The sequence below is a fragment of the Coturnix japonica genome, chromosome 1 (assembly GCF_054131305.1).
Source record: "Coturnix japonica strain WE chromosome 1, WE-NBRP24, whole genome shotgun sequence".
In the NCBI taxonomy this organism is placed as follows: Eukaryota; Metazoa; Chordata; class Aves; order Galliformes; family Phasianidae; genus Coturnix; species Coturnix japonica.
The window spans coordinates 75,719,496-75,735,211 of NC_140663.1; the positions used below are offsets into that span (position 1 = coordinate 75,719,496).

At 39.3% G+C, this 15,716-nt stretch overlaps 1 protein-coding gene across 22 annotated transcripts in view; it reads left to right on the forward strand.

The window, feature by feature from the left end:
- The window catches only part of ZBTB20 (zinc finger and BTB domain containing 20), a 432,215-nt gene that overhangs the window by 261,957 nt on the left and 154,542 nt on the right, over positions 1-15,716 (forward strand). For 18 of the 22 annotated variants that reach the window (XR_014945328.1, XR_014945329.1, XM_015875898.3 and 15 more), the window contains one exon: positions 11,931-12,035. The exons of 1 other annotated variant lie outside the window; for it this stretch is intronic. The gene's annotated coding sequence lies outside the window, so the exon portion shown is untranslated. Of the gene's footprint in view, positions 1-11,925; positions 12,036-15,716 lie in introns of all 22 variants that reach the window. 3 more of the 22 variants (XM_085544991.1, XM_085545029.1, XM_085545034.1) reach the window with 2 other exon arrangements.

A 15,716-nucleotide genomic window follows, 5' to 3' on the forward strand; every position in this document is an offset into this window, starting at 1 on the left:
GGCCACAGATGTAGCTCATAATCATTAAAATTACTCATTCGCCTGTGAGGAAAACAAAGAAAATTATTTCAGAAAAACGAAACGAAAAGGATAAGATTTACAGCTCTCTCGTTATCATCTTTATTCTAGGTAAATAATTTGTGCCTTTATTACATTCTAAAGAACTTTAGGAACTTGGATTGCATTCCCCTCCAGGACATGCTGAATTTCGATGTATTTTGAGTTGCACACTGTTATTTTGAATTTTTCCTTCAGAGCCACAATTCCTTCTCCTTTAACATTTTTCCCTATGTGGGAGAAAAACCTTGTATTTTCATACTGATGTTTTCTGACTTAGAATTGTCCTTCTATTCTACACAGAATAATTACTTTTAACACAGAGTTCTTAGTAAGCAAGTTTTGTTAGAAGTGAAGAAATTGCAACTTGTATCTTTGCCTGCCTCTCTCCAGAGCCCCATCCTTGTGCACTTTCCTTTAGGTGGCACTCCCACATTAACTTGTGTACAAGCTGAGCAGCTGTTTTGTGATCTGTCATTTATGTCTTGAAAAATGATGGAGAGACTTAGAAATTGTATTAATTGTGGTGTCCGCATCCTCTCTTCATTAGAAGTTGAAAATTGCTGTTCAAATATTTCATAATCAAAAATTAATCTCAGTCTACCTGTTCCAAATCATATATTACATCCTCTGGGGATGAATCCCAAATCCCCGTTACAATTTGGATGTTCTCTCTTCTGAGTATTGATTACAAATTCTGGTTATTGTTCACATACTTTGTCACAAGGGGAATTAATCTCCAGTTCCTGTCTACTGTTCTGGGACTGAAAGCTATCTATAATTAAGATTTTTCTATTAAATGGGTATCGAGAATGAGCTTTTCTGTCTACATTTTTTGGGTTATCTTTTGGCAAGGAAACTGAGTCTTCGCTCACAGAGAGATTATTAATACTGGATATTTGGGCCACCAGCTTGTAGGCTACTGAATTGAGGCATTTTGCAGGATTCAGTGGCATAGCTGTCTTGTTCTCTAATGCTGACATTTGGTAAGAAGATGTGAAAATGTTCACAGGACTTAGCAGAGTGGAGCAAATACGATGGCTGAGTGGAATCAGATTGCACTGCATCAGAATTGTAGAGCAAAATGTGAGCATATTTAGCGATCTTGAAGCACCCTACTGTTGCAAACCAGTTTCCACGTGAAATCAAAACAAATCTTAGTTGTGTGGAAGGGAAGAATAATCTGTGCTCTTTTTCAGCAGTGGATAGAATGAGAACAAACATTCTGTGGTGAGAGGTAGCAGCACAAAACCACCTTAGAGGCTGTATTTTTGATGTGTGAATCCGTGCTCTGATTTGCTGTTTCGCCTGTAAAAACAATTGCTGTATTTTTACATGGGTATAGTCTGTTGTGTGTAATGGTGCAGAGAGTAAAAGTTTTCAGTTTCAGAGCTGTGTAGATCCCTGGTTTTGTTTTCGTTTTAAAGGAGGGAAATCAGATCAAAACAGCTCTGAATTTAGAAAAAGTCGGAATCTGGACCTGCACTTTCTTGTTTCAGACCCACTGCTGCTACTAATAGACATGGTGTTTCCAGTGGCAACAGTTGGCTCATGCATTCTTTCACACTTCAGAAGATATCCCTGTTTCCCTTTTTTTTTCTTCTTCTTTAGCAGTGGGCAGCCCTGCAACCTTTTGATCATGCCGACTTTGTACATTACATGACTGAACTCAGCTATGCCAAACATCCTTTTAGAAAGTTGACATTTATGCCATTTGAAAATAAGAGAGGGAGAGAGAAGGGGAAAGGTAGAAGAATGAATCCTGACTGTTTCCTCCTGCCCTTTTGATTAGGAGAGCGGTAAGTCGGCAGAAGAGGTGGGACTTCTAACAAGCAGGGGTGCATGCAGGCTGGTTGTGGTCTGTGATGTGTGCACACACATGAAGGAAAGAAGAGGATGAAAGTTAGACAACAGCAATCAGAAATGATTACAATGAATTAATGGGTAGAAAGTGTAAGGAGACAATCAAAGAGACTAGATTAGAACAAGGAGGTGGCCTTTGATACTCTCCTAAACTAAATGAAGGAATTTGAATTCAAGAAACTTTCAAGGACCCTTTCAAACGTAATGATTGTGATTGTGTAATGTCTTTTATCTGTTCTTTCATTTTCAATTGATATTTTGCATGCATATATTATTAATTTTATTTTATGTAATCTTTAATACTTCCACTTCTTCCAGATTTCTTCCCACCTTTGTCTTGGAGATAACACTGAATTTATGGGAACAAAATGGCTGTTGTTAACATGCATAGCATACAAAGCAAACAGGGACAAGGAGACTCAGCAGTACTAGTGTTTGCAAAGGAAGACAGGGAGAGAAGCATCTTGCATAACTTCAGACAAGCCACGTGACTTTGTTATGTCTAACTTGATCCCTTCATTTGGTTAAAATGCCAAAACCTCATTAAAAAAAACCCGTGTCCGTTCCTGCAGTAAGTCAGACAGTTGCCCCACTTGCTCCCTTTCCAACACGTTCACTTAGAATTTTGTGTTCTTGAAGTGTTAGATTGCTATTTCAGTTCTTCCAGAAAAGAGACAGATTTCTACAGGCAGTGCTGGCTTTTGCTGAAGGTGAGCTACTGGGCTGAGTGAACCACTGGGTCAGTGCTTTGTGATGGCTCCTCATTTACATTTTAAAACAGGAGAGGGAGAAATGAGAATGGAAAAGGAGTGTGTGTGAAGAGAGAGTGGGCCAGAAGAGGCTGTAATGTTAGACAGACTCTTTAGAAACCTTAAAAACCTTTAAAAGTAAGTTTGCAATGATGTGTAAAATAGTTCTCAGTGTAAAAATCTGTATTGATTTTCTTCTTTGTTTGTCTACAGATTGTTCTCAGAATAGAAAGCCTTTGACATTTTGCCTTCTTGTATACTTAAATCAGTCATTTGTGTCACCTACTCTTACATGCGTGTGTGCTTTGCCTGATCTGCAGAGGCTGACTGCTTGCTACTTCCATTTGTAGAGTGGATAATGTGTTGGAAAGCCTCCTGCAAAACTGGCCGTTGTGGGATGAGTTATGGTAGGGAAGATCTGCTTTAGGTGGTGACCAGAGTGGGTAATGCTAATAGCTGGGTGTTGTAGTCTAAGATGCAGCTGATTGCCATGAATGCCAACTTGCAGGAGTCTGATGGCTTTCAAAACTTAAAGCTTTCTATGTTGTTAGGACCTGGAGATTAGCTTCAGAGTCCCTGTGCTCGTTTGCACTCAGAAAATTGATTTCATATTTCGGTTGCTTTTTTAATTCTTATTTATTTGCTTTGGTGATGGTAGTCCCAAATAACCTGCCTGACAAAATGACATGGAAACAAGCTGCTCTTGAACATTCCTTGTGCTTATTTTATAGCTGCTGGGGTCAGCAAAGGCTTCTATGGTCAGAGACGGAGGGTACTTAAAAGAACTTTGGGGATAGGATGAAGAATGTTGACTGTTCAGCAGAAAAATGCAAGTGGAAATCCACAGGGTCCTTCTCAGCTGCTGAAGCTGAAGGAGCCTTTGCAGCACATGTGTGGCCTACCTCACTGAGCTGATCCTGAGCACCAAGGCTGTGTTGCGCATAGCTCCTTCTCCATAGTACTCCCACTCCACAGCGTGCTGGCCTGCAGAGGGGGCAGCTAAGCCTTTTAGGAATCAATTGCCCAAGGGCAATGAAGCAAATAGCATATGGTTCCCAGTGGCTGTGTGCAGGGAGGCTTACTAAAGCCATATTTTTAACAGCTGCCTATAAATGGCCCATTTATACCTTTGCATACATCATCCCTTCACCTCATTCCTTTTTATGTGATGTCTTATGTGTAGATTTGTCATTTATTCTCCAACTGCATTTTGCATTATTACAGTTTAATGTTATTTGAAGCTCTTTCATACATATTTGAGTTCACTGATGTAAATGAAAAATGATAAATAATCAGCATACTTGGTTTATCTCATGACATGAAGATGTTCTATCCTAAGTTTGCCACTTGTTGGGTAGGATCAAGAACTCTATCAAGTTCAAGGAAGGGATCCAAGTACTGTCAGAATGACTCTAGAGTCAGAGTCCTTCAACATCCCTTCTTTGCAGTTTGGCCCCATTTGTGCCTCAAAATATGAACCATTTAACCAGTTCTACCCCTGTAAACTGTGTGACTTACATGTTTGGTTAAAGATCCAAGAGCATCCTGTCTCTTTTTCTTTCCCCCCCCCCCCCCCCCCTTTTCTGAGAACAGTCATCTCTCATTTTGGCTTTGTTTGAGGATGCTCTGTATGATCTCGAGGGTGTCGCCTCCTCGACCCTGCATCTACTGCTGACTTACGATCTGTTACAATCTATTAGAAATCTTGAGGCTTGAGGGCAGAATTTTGTGTAGGGATAAAAGATGCTTTCATGTTGGTGCTGTGGGATATATATATATATTTTAATTCTTTCTCTCATTCTCCATTTCATGAAAATTCATTAATCTGTGACATTTAAAGACTCTGTCTGAGAGGTGTCTGGAGCAGCGGCCGGCTGCATACATCAATAGTTTCTCAGAGTCTGGCACTCTGTCAATATTTGGGGGCCTCAGTAACAGCACTTAAATGCACTGCCTGCCAGCCGTCACGCTCTTAGCATGTCTGTAAGAGTCTGAATGAGCGGATATTAGCACGTCAAGTCCTTTCACAACTGGCAACACTTTAGAGACAAACTGCTTGGTAGGTATCTCTCCTCTTCCCTCCCCTCTTGTTTTCTGGCATGCCTTCTTTGTTTATCTGATATGATTTATGTATTTACACACAAATATGCATCCTGCAAGGAGGCATTATAAATCCCGAAGCTGGAGGTGGTATTATGGCATAATCTATATTAACAGTGGAAATGGGCTGAAGCTGGATTTGGACCCAGCACCAGATTAAGCTTGAGTTGACTCCTGGGCCAGTTGAGTCAGGAATGGAGTTTTGTTTGGATTTCACAGTGCCAAAATCTTTAGAGTTTAATTCCAAATAATGAGAATCTTGGACAAAAATTTTACAGGAAGTGCTACTGTGGCAATATTTCAACCAGCTCCAAACCAGAAGTGGAAAACAAGCCATTTCAAGACTTGGGTTGTATTCAAATCAAAGCTGTTAGAGCAGGTTCAGAATCCAGACCTTCTGTTCCTTTTTTAATCCTGTCCCACTGCATAAATTGGATTCACAGCTGAATATTACTCTAGAATACCCATGAAACCTCCCTGTTTAGTGGAAAAAATCAGGGAAGCAAAATACAGCTTTTTCTTTTTTTTCCCTGTGTGGTAAGCACAGTAAAAGATATTTTGATTCACAAATATTCATTGTGCTCCTCCCTTCCCCTCTTTTATTTTATTGAATATTACGATCAGAGAGTGATCGGTGCCTTTTATGATGCATTCATGACTATTTTCTCTTTATCCATTGTTTGCCACCTTTTGCTTGTGATGCTGCTGCGACTGGGGCTCTGAAAACATGCTGTCTAGAGATGTGAGTGTCTACAGTGTCTGTGAATTTAAGATGGCTTCTGAGAGCTGAAGTTTAGGCAGAAAGCAGTCCATGAAACTCCATCTGAATGTTTCTAAATATCCTTTTTGTAATATTCTTTTCTGTTCATATCTCATGCCATATATACCAAAAGGAGATGAAAGGATGGCTGCAGTGTGAGCCCTCCTGTAGGCACATATCCATGACTGAATTTTGGGAACAAATTCTTTGAAGAATGAATGTGAACTTGGGAGCACTCTGAAATCCCATCCTTATCATTCCTTCTTTACCACATCCAGTAACACCAGCCAGTGCCCCTCAGCTGTGACCTTCAGCACATCCTTCATTGCTAGCTGGAATCAACAGCTTCTTAATCCCTTTCCAATAACATCTAGAAACTTCTTTCAGTAAACTTCCAACCTTCCCCCAGTAACACCTGCCAAAATTTGGCACGACAACAAAACAGACAAAATTCTTCTGCTAGAACTACCTTGCAGGAGTAAGTCAGCAATATATATATTCATATATATATTTAACTATCCCTTCTCAAACATTTCATTGCTCTTTTTAACATATCTGATATCTTTATCTTGAATTTTCCCTTTCTTCAGCTACGGCTGTGTCTGATCTCCATTTTCCTGTTTGTGTCGCCAGAACACCTGCACTCATACAGTATTTTGTCACCTGTTGAAAAAAAATAAAAGGAAACCCCTGTGAAAGTTTACAAATCTCTCCACTGAGGTAGTGAGTAACAAGGGAGGCATTTATCCCTGCTCCAGGCCGGCAGCAAAGGGAAAATAAACAGGCTGAAGGCTTCCGTTAATATTGGTGATGCTTCTGGCTAGATGGCAGCAATGGCCAGTAAGTACAATCAACAGAGAGAAGGATTTATTTTTAATTATAATAATTGCTTCTTTAGCATGGCATGGAGGGGAAGCAGGGGCATTAGCGTGCGTGCGGGAATCGCTGACTGCAGATGTGGCCCTTGGACAGAGCACAGTTGTGTTGATGCTGAACAGCAGGGCCTGGAAGGCTTTAGTGGTCCCCTTGCAGGAGGCTGTGGATGAGGCTCAGCCTCACAGATGAGCAGGTTGTGAGATGGCAGTGGTGTGTTTTTGCCTGTTAAAGAGCAGAAATCAGAAAGATGGAGAGAAAATGGTACTCCAGGATACCTGAGGTGCACAGGACTGGGCCCGTACAACAAATACGATCATGCAGTTATTCTCAGTCTGCACTTTGTTCTGCCTTTTACGGTCTCAGCAAATTAGCACTCGAGCTCACAGTAACCCACGCACCTTTTGTAACCAGGGAGTACATCTCATGACATAATGGGGCACATTTTCAACTCTGTCCCCAGTGTTTTAAAAACGTGACTGATTTTATTGTCTGTGACAGCCCCGTACGCTCTGAAAAACCTCCCCACCCCCAGCCCTCAGCACTGCACGTCAAAGTTGAAGAGTTCGTCATTTCACGTTAGTTTCTAGATTATTTATTTTCTAAGAAACTCTAGTCACCTCCTGGGTAAGCAGTTGGGCCCTATAAGGGGGATGGAGTCTCCAAAGCAGAGGCACTCTGACCTCTTTCTTCCAGTCTCACAGACTTCTTCTACCTCTTTACAGATATGCCCTAGGACTGCATTAGGAGCTTGCATTTCTCACTCATACCAATTGTGATATTGTGGCCAAACCTCACAAGGATGTAGAGGTTACCTGCTAGGCATTTCACCAAGCAGTTTTAAAGCCACCTGTCTTGCCCTCCCTGAAGGGCTGAATGGATTTATCCCCAAATAATGGGGATATAAAAGTGCCAAGGGGATCCAGGGCTTCAGACATCATTCATTACATGTCCCCATTGGTTCCTAGTAGCAGTAAATGAGATGCTTTCTTTTACCACTGGAACTGATGACACAGGAAAAAACTAGACTTGCCATCCATTCATATTTTACCTCTATTAATAAGTAATTAATTAAAAAAGAAAATGATGGTCCCATGATGGGCCACTAAGTATATGCATGTGAAACTATTGGCATTAAAGAGATTTGATTGCAGTCAAGCAGTTATTTATATTATAATAAATCATGAAGACTCCAGTTAAGATAAGCAATCTGTTATATGAGATGCCATTCAGACACACCTCAGGAGGTGTATCTAATGCTTAGATTTGCTTAGAGGTGAAGGACAGACAGACAGCCATAAGGAATGAAATAACTCACCTTGGATGCGCAAGCTGGGATGCACAACCAAAACCAGAAAGCAAATCCCCCACCTCTCTGGTCAAACCCACTTGCATTGGTCAAGTGAGCTTATTCACTGCTGTGCATGTCTGACCCACACTGTCTTCTCCCATGTAGAATGAATGTTATAGAAGACTATGGCCAGGGCTGGTTTGCTGTTCTGCACTAGAAGGAAGGCCATCAGAAATAGCCCTAGAGAAGTCAGGAGCTGGTGGACTTGTAGTTTAGCCCTTAGATTTGAGTAAAATTGTTGAACAGGATATTTTCTGTGCCAAAATCTGCTTGTCTCAGATAGAAGATAGCTAAACCTATTGAAAATAGATAATCTGAGAAAAAAATTAAAAATATTTTGTGTCTAAACAAGATTTCTGAGTTTGTTTTGAAACAAAGCCTACTTTAATTATAATGTATCTAACACAAACAAATAGCTACCCCATTTTATAGGACTCCCAGGTGGTGGTGTTGTCTTCCTCTCTGTGTTCACAGTTTGGTCACCTACTCAAATCAGTTATTTGCACAAGTCTAATTCTAACTAGAACCTAGGACCCTGAGGACTTGGACTGTATATTTTCAATACAGTACATATTTCTAATGTCAAATACCTTGCACAGTGCTCCATATACAGTAATGGCAAGCAGTCCAGTACCGTGGGGTGATGGGGTCACTGGGGAAGACCCAGCACTATTTAGCTCTTTGTTTTCTTTGAGCTGCAGTAATATTTTGGAAGGTATTGCTTACAAGGTAAAATCTGCATTTATTTGAGCTACTTACAAATGGGATTCACTGAAAAGGTATCATTAAAGGGAAATAAAGCAGAAGGAACAAAAGGTGCATTGTCAGCAAAGTTTGATATGCAGTCACTTTCAGAGAACCTCGGTGCCACAGGAAAAATGTCATCATCTCACTCTAACACATCCTCTCTCCCTAAATGCTGAGAAACAAGCAAATAAATACAGGGGTTGTTTGTGAAGTACTGAGATGCAAATAGCGACCAACTATATCGTTGACTATTTCCAGTGTTTCTACCTCACAAATAATTTGGCTTTGTTCCTGTGTGATCATTCCTGTCTTTAAACAATTTCATTGAATGCAAAACCCCAGTGTCTGTTTATCTGTGATTGACTTTCAAGGAGAGGGTACTCTAGTATCTGCTACTTGTTACTTACATAGCTGGTAAAAATGGAAGGAGTTCAGAATTTCTGCTGTTACATTTTGGCAACTCTATATCATTAGTCTAACCTCAAAGTTCAGAACATTCGTATAATATTATTGTGCCGCTGAGACTTGAACCTTCAACAAGTAAGATACAGGAGCACACTTTCTCCTGCAGTTACAGTCAATGCCTTATTGTAGAAAAAATTGGAAAAGTGGAATTTTTACTGCTAGTGGTTGCATTTTTCTTTGTGCACTGACTACTCCTGTACTGAGCAAAAGCTTGTCTAGATCAGAGCACAGGACTACCTACTATTCTCATAATCCGTTTCCTTTTACAAACAGCAGTGACTGATCTGAGTAAGTCAGAAGGGAACATTCACATCATATGTAGCCACTTCTCTATGAACTTCATTAAGCCTTGGACCATTAGCTCAAGATATGTGATTATTTTGTTTGTTCAAACAGCTAGACGAGCCGAGTCTCCTCCGAGTGTTTCTTTCAAGCAAACCAGCATGACTGAAAACTGGGAGCGTGCCAGAAAATGTTACGTGAAATAGTAGTGGCAGGTTCATCTTAGTGTGGGCGGAGAGAAAACTGTACCTTCTATTTTCCTACTTCAAACATGCAGTGCCCATATGCCATAGATGAGCTGGTTTATTGATGGAGCATGAAGGCTACTACTTGATCTATTTCATGCAAACAGTGTGTGTGCTGTAGATATACTGTCTTCTGGATATGAGTATCAGCTGTTGATGCAGTCTAAACACACAGCATCAATATTCAGTATGCTATAGACAATCTCATTTTTCTCCTTTATATTTAGTGTTAGTGTGCAGAGCCAAATACTTGGGAAAAAAAAAAAAAAAAGAAAAAGAAAAGGCAGAGGGGGTCACATGATTAAATTAATTCCATTAATTATTTAGAAACAATCAAAGGAAATACAAGACATCTGGCTTTAAGCCCAAACAACTCATGGCACTGCTGTTGCCTTGTAACCTCATCAGCTCTTAGTCCAGTCATCTCTCTTCTTCTTTCATTAAGGACACAGGAGATGGCCCCCCTTCTTTCCTGCCTTATTTCTGGCAGCTTGGAACACAGATCACAAGACTGGGCTATACAGTTGTCTGATTCTGTGTGCATTAAATCTGATTAGTTCTATGATGAAAAGACATTCCCCTGCATCCCCGTGGTATACAATAATGTTTGATTAGCAGTGTGTTGCAGCCATAGGTTGCATTTTTCTCAGTATAAGGAACTAGATGATATAGGAAGGAAAATACTGTTGTTATTGCAGTGCTCAAGGTCCTTAAACACGTGTGTTATATTATGCAGCATACAACACACAGTGAGAAATGGTTCCTGTCCTGAAGGGTGCTGTGTGGGGCCAGGAATTGGACAAAGTGATCCTTGTGGGTCGCTTCCAACTCAGGATATCTTGTGATTCCATAACAGAAAGGCTAGAGAAGATATAGCATGACAGGGAATGGAAGGAGTTTGCCCAGGAAAGTGTAAGACCATGGCAGAACCAGAACTAGAGCCTGGGACTTACCCAGTCCACTGGTCTAGGCATACTTCTTTCTCTGGCTGAGGGCAGTGTTTCTGCCCTTTGTAGATGTGGCCAGACATTTTCCATTTGAATGATTTTTCAGCAGAAATTCTTTTTCTTGAAATATAAAATTTGCTTGGGAATAACTGTTTTACCCAAGAAACATCAAAACAAGTATTTCCCAGCTGCTCATTCTGGAAGGGTCTTTTCCTCTGTTCTCTAGCTAGTCTACAGAAAATGTCCATGTTAGTTATCTCTAGTAGATTTTTCTAAAAGCACTTATGGGGTAAAAAGAGCCACTTTTGTTTTCATTGTCCAGCTTAGGAGTTTTTGCTCCCACCCATAGTGATTACATCCCCATGATCAGACAGTGCTGTCTTCTGTTCAACTCTGATCCTTTGTTTTATTAGTATAGGTAGCTTCTTGCAATTTAATCATGCAATTCTCACGTTGCATAGCTAACTTAGTATATTCAACTCTGTAGAACAGTTTTACTGGAGCTGATGGTTAGGATTCCACTTTTCTGTGTACTGGTGAATGTGAACCCATTTTGATTAATAGCAAATGTGTTGAAGTCATTCTCATTACATTTAGTGTTAGTGGAGGGGTATTGACTTCTTGCATTAATCCAATGAGCGTACTTTCACTGGCTACTGTTCTCTTAATAGTTGCTGAAAGTTGCATTGAAGAACTCTTGGGGTTTTTTTTGTTTGTTTTAATTAAAAGGTGTTGAAACTTCTATCACTGTAAGGTTGCCTTGGCAGTCTTTTACTTACTCTTGACTATTGTTTTGAAGATGCACATTCCCAATTGTCCATTAAAAATGTGCTCCTGAAATGAAACGAGCTTCCTTGATTCTGTAAAGCTTACTTGAGACTACTTTGTGTGATTCCATAGCCTACACTTGTCCTCAGAAAATGATGGCATCAGATGAACATATTGGCTGTGATTTTTCAAAGTATGCAGTTAACCACATTTGATTCCCACTGCATTTGATGTGTGTTAACGCTACCTTCAACAAAGGCAGCGTTAGGCCCATGTAGAAGGCTTTAAAAAACAAACTCCACCTCTAGCACCCTGGGCTATTTGCAGGCAAGAACATATTGTAGGTGCTTATACTGCCTTACAGGGTGTTTGTTGAAGTCACTTAACCTGCTTTATGAGTAATAGTGCATTTGTTGCTACAATAGGTACGTTTCTCTAATGTTGTCCCTTTAGGTTTATCATATGTTTTCAAAATATTGTATCCTTTAAAGCTGAATTTAGGGAAATATTCTCCATATCCAATAACTCTCAGCTAAGGTATTCCAAGGTTTAATGCATTTGTTTATTTCCTCATTCTGAAGCCAATGGCTTTTATTTTGTTGTCTTCAAATGTAACCAGTTTGTTTATGTAAAACTTACTTTCTCTCTCTCTCTCTTTTTTTTTTCTCTCCCTTTACTTTGCCTTTTCGTAACATCTACATGGCGTGTTGATGGCAAGAGCAGCAGTGGTTGGCAGTTTTCCTCAACTTTGCAAGAGAGAGAGAGAGAGATTTGGTTGGAATGAAACCTTGCTCTTCGTACGGTCCACTTGAGATGCAGCTTTGAAAGGTATTGTCCCATTTTCTGTCTTGAAACCAAAGGTGAAAACCACTAACAGGTAGAGATCTCAGTGCCAAACCACCTGTTAATTCACTGCAGAAAAGCCCTTTGGCTATTTGATTTTCAGTATATCCACTTGGAACATTTGTGTGGCAAATAACCGCAGTATCTGTCTGTACCTGTGATTCTGGTAAATAAGTTGTTTGGGAATGTTTGGATTGAAATTTAGGTTGTTAGACAGATAAAGACTTTTATTATCATAGTCTTACTTTTTGCCTGGATAGCATTCACCACTCATATAATTGAGACTAATACTGAAAGTACCAATCCTGAAGTAATATTCTGTGCATGGTAAAGTGAAAGGAGATTCATTTAAAGTTCTGTGCATGGAGAGTCTAGATCTGCTTCATATTGGTGGTCAGAAGTGAGGTGTATGGTGAAACTGTGAAAATGAAAGCTGTCAATTACTCTGTAAGTTGTAGTAATACTTATCTTTCAAAATCACTACAATTCAGAAAATCATTTTCGATTGAGTTAAAATGTTATCCTCGGAGTGCTACACAAATGCTCCTTCTGAACCGTGCATTGCAATAACAGCCACTGTTTGTTAATATGGCATTAAAATTTTGGACTCCACCCACAAAAATTAATAACATTTTTGAAATAAAAGTGATGTAGGATACTGACACATTTATGTCCATATGTTCTTGGACGTGTGTCCTCTCCAGTGCAAGATAAAACTAGAAATATCAGATATTCTTATTTTTCTTATTTCCTGTAAAGCCATACTGAGAAAGTGGGAGAATGTAAATGATGGCAGATTGACAGGCCTTGGCCCGAGGATAACTGCACAGCCGTACCATATTTTATATTTTCGTATCCTCTCATCTATTCTGTTCTACTAGTAGTACTAGTTGACTTCCATCAATTCACATAAATGCAATTTAGAACAGACTTGGCCACGCTATTTACATTTGTGCAGATTGCTCCATGCTTGTGCAACCATTATTTCCCATGGATCTGCAGTGTTGTCCAGTGTCATGCAATGTTTCCATATGTATTTATGACTGGTTAAAGCATGAAAAGTGTTTTGAAACAACATGACAACAGTAAAAGCTTCATAGTAACGGGGCTACCCTTGGCTGTACATATTATATCCAATTAATGTGGTTACTGTGCTCTGAAGCCCTTCCAAAGCTGAATAAGATATTTGGAAACCTGGTTAAATACATTTTTTCCCCCAATTTTTCTAAAGATCTCCATTACAGATGCCAGAATGATAAGGAGACACTGAAATACATACCTTCGGCAGCAGTAATAATGAGGGATGTGAAGTATATCTCCAAAATCCAAAGGTGTGAATTCTAATCAGCAGTGAACTCTGCAAGAATTCTATGTAGTAAAACCTAATTCTGTGCTGAAGGGGAACACTGTCAACATCCAGCATAAAATAAAAGATGTTCTGTTCTCTGCTGCGCTATCTTGAGCCAAACTCGGGATCTAAAAGTGAAACAGGGTTCTTTCATCACCAGTCATAAAGATGCTGTAAGTCAGATTGTTCCCCTAGGCAATATTTGACAACGTAGTAAATTGAGCTTTAGGAACTTTCTACAAGATCGAGAACTCTGCCACATCAAAACACAGAGCATAGATCCATTATAAATTCATTCTTTCTGCTGCAGTTTTTGGAAATGTTTTGATGCTTTGACTTGGTACTAGCAAACTGCATACCTTATTCGGTATCTTGTGTCCCCCACTGCATCATTAAAACATGAAAGGGCTGGCAGAAATGTGATCTCATGCCCTCATATGATCCACATGTAATCTGCACTTTAGAGTTATCTGGTAGTGCATGGTATGTTAATGTCAATTATGATCAAGCACCATCGTCTGTTAATCCCCTTCATTTTGTCATCTTCCTACTTCCTTATTACTCCAGTCTTCCCAGAATATTGCACTGGCAGCAGTAAGAGCAAAAGCTGATCTGTGTTCAGAATGGGATCGGAAAATATGCTAGATTTTGTGTGTAGGTATCAACAGCTCCAATTCAGTGAGGTGTGTTGAGAAGAGTGAAAAAAGCTAAGTCTTGTTTCTTTCACTGAATGGAGCTAGAGTGGTACAGGAGAAATACAAGGACAAATTCTGTTTTATATAAACTCTAGAGAAACTAATGGATGGATAAAGCTTCAGAGTTTTGATTTTAGGATGAGTTTGAGCAGAATTAAAATTCATCTAAAATCCTTATTGTTTTTCTCTGCCCTCTTGCCCTTTGCTTTTCTGTGTTGTGTGATGAATGCTTCATGCCCAGATTTTGCAATTGCAGCTTTGTGCTTAAAAGCCACATAGACACAATGAATGTCTTTACTAAATTATATTTCAGAACTCTTGCAGGGAGTTTTGCAGTTTGGAAAGACAGAGCTGCATGCAGAGCTTTTCACTTCAGAAATGTTATGTACTTGGACCTATACAATTTCCTTTATGTTGGTAGGCAACGATCATACTCTCAGTCAGATGATTTTGGTCTTTGGGAAAGAAAAAGGGAGGCAGAGAAGGGAAGAACTTTCCAATGATGTTGATGTAGCTGTCTTTCAAACCTACTATTTGGAATTTGGAGAAGTTTTTTATTTGTTTTCCTTCTCTCTCTGACCTAATTAATTTCATGGGACCTCCCCATGGACATAATTTATGTGACAAATGAATTACATTAAAATTTGCCGTCATAGTATCAAACCTCTTGTTTATGTTAAATTTAATATGTTTTTGTTGTTTTCGCTCTGTAAATATTGAGCTACCAGTGATAGTTTGTTTTCTTTATTTTTTAAATAATTTTGGATATATAGCAACTTATTGTCAGTATTAAAAATATTTGAACACATAAATAATTGGGAAAAACTTTGTAATTAATCTGCATTTAGCAAGAGTTTTCTAAAGTGGCACTAGCTTCTCCTTTCTTAAAAACGTAGGTTGTTGTAGAAAAGAGTCAAATAGTTACTAGTATATAACTGTACTCACCAACTACAGCTTATTCTAGAGTAAAACCATTTGTTGGCTACCAGTCAATGTGTTGTAGGAAGGAAAAGCACATACCATTTTCCATGCCATTTCAGGACTGTCCCATCTGCAGCATTAGTAGCAACCTTTTGAAGCCCTTGGATCTTTTGGTTGGCAGCTAATACCGCTCTGTTTTCATATCTACTCAGTCTACTGACCTCACTAAGGTAATACACACATGAAAACATCTACCTTTTTCTTCCAAGGCTGTACTCACTTTTCTGAAGGGCTAAGGAGACGTGAGAGTGTGCAGATCCTGGTGAAAACAGCCAGCACTTTACTGACAGGAGCAGAAGACAGCTTGCTGTATTATGTGGCCAATTTGGAATTTATATGGGTTTTTAAACATCTTCAGTAACACTGCAGTGAGGTACTTATTCTTGAGGTTAGAGTATGACATTGTTTCCTTTTCCATAGAGAATAAAATGAAAAAAAAAAAATAGTTTAAATGTAGATAAAATTATGCACAGTAAATCTTTAATAATTTATGTTTTGATTATATAGAATAATCCAAGGAAAGGAACTCCTTTGGTAAAAAAAAAAATTAAAAAATGCACTAAAGACAGCAAAAAATCCCAGTGTTAATTCAGTAAAATATTCAAGCCAGTGCTTAAGGCTGTGCACCAGCACTGCACGGGT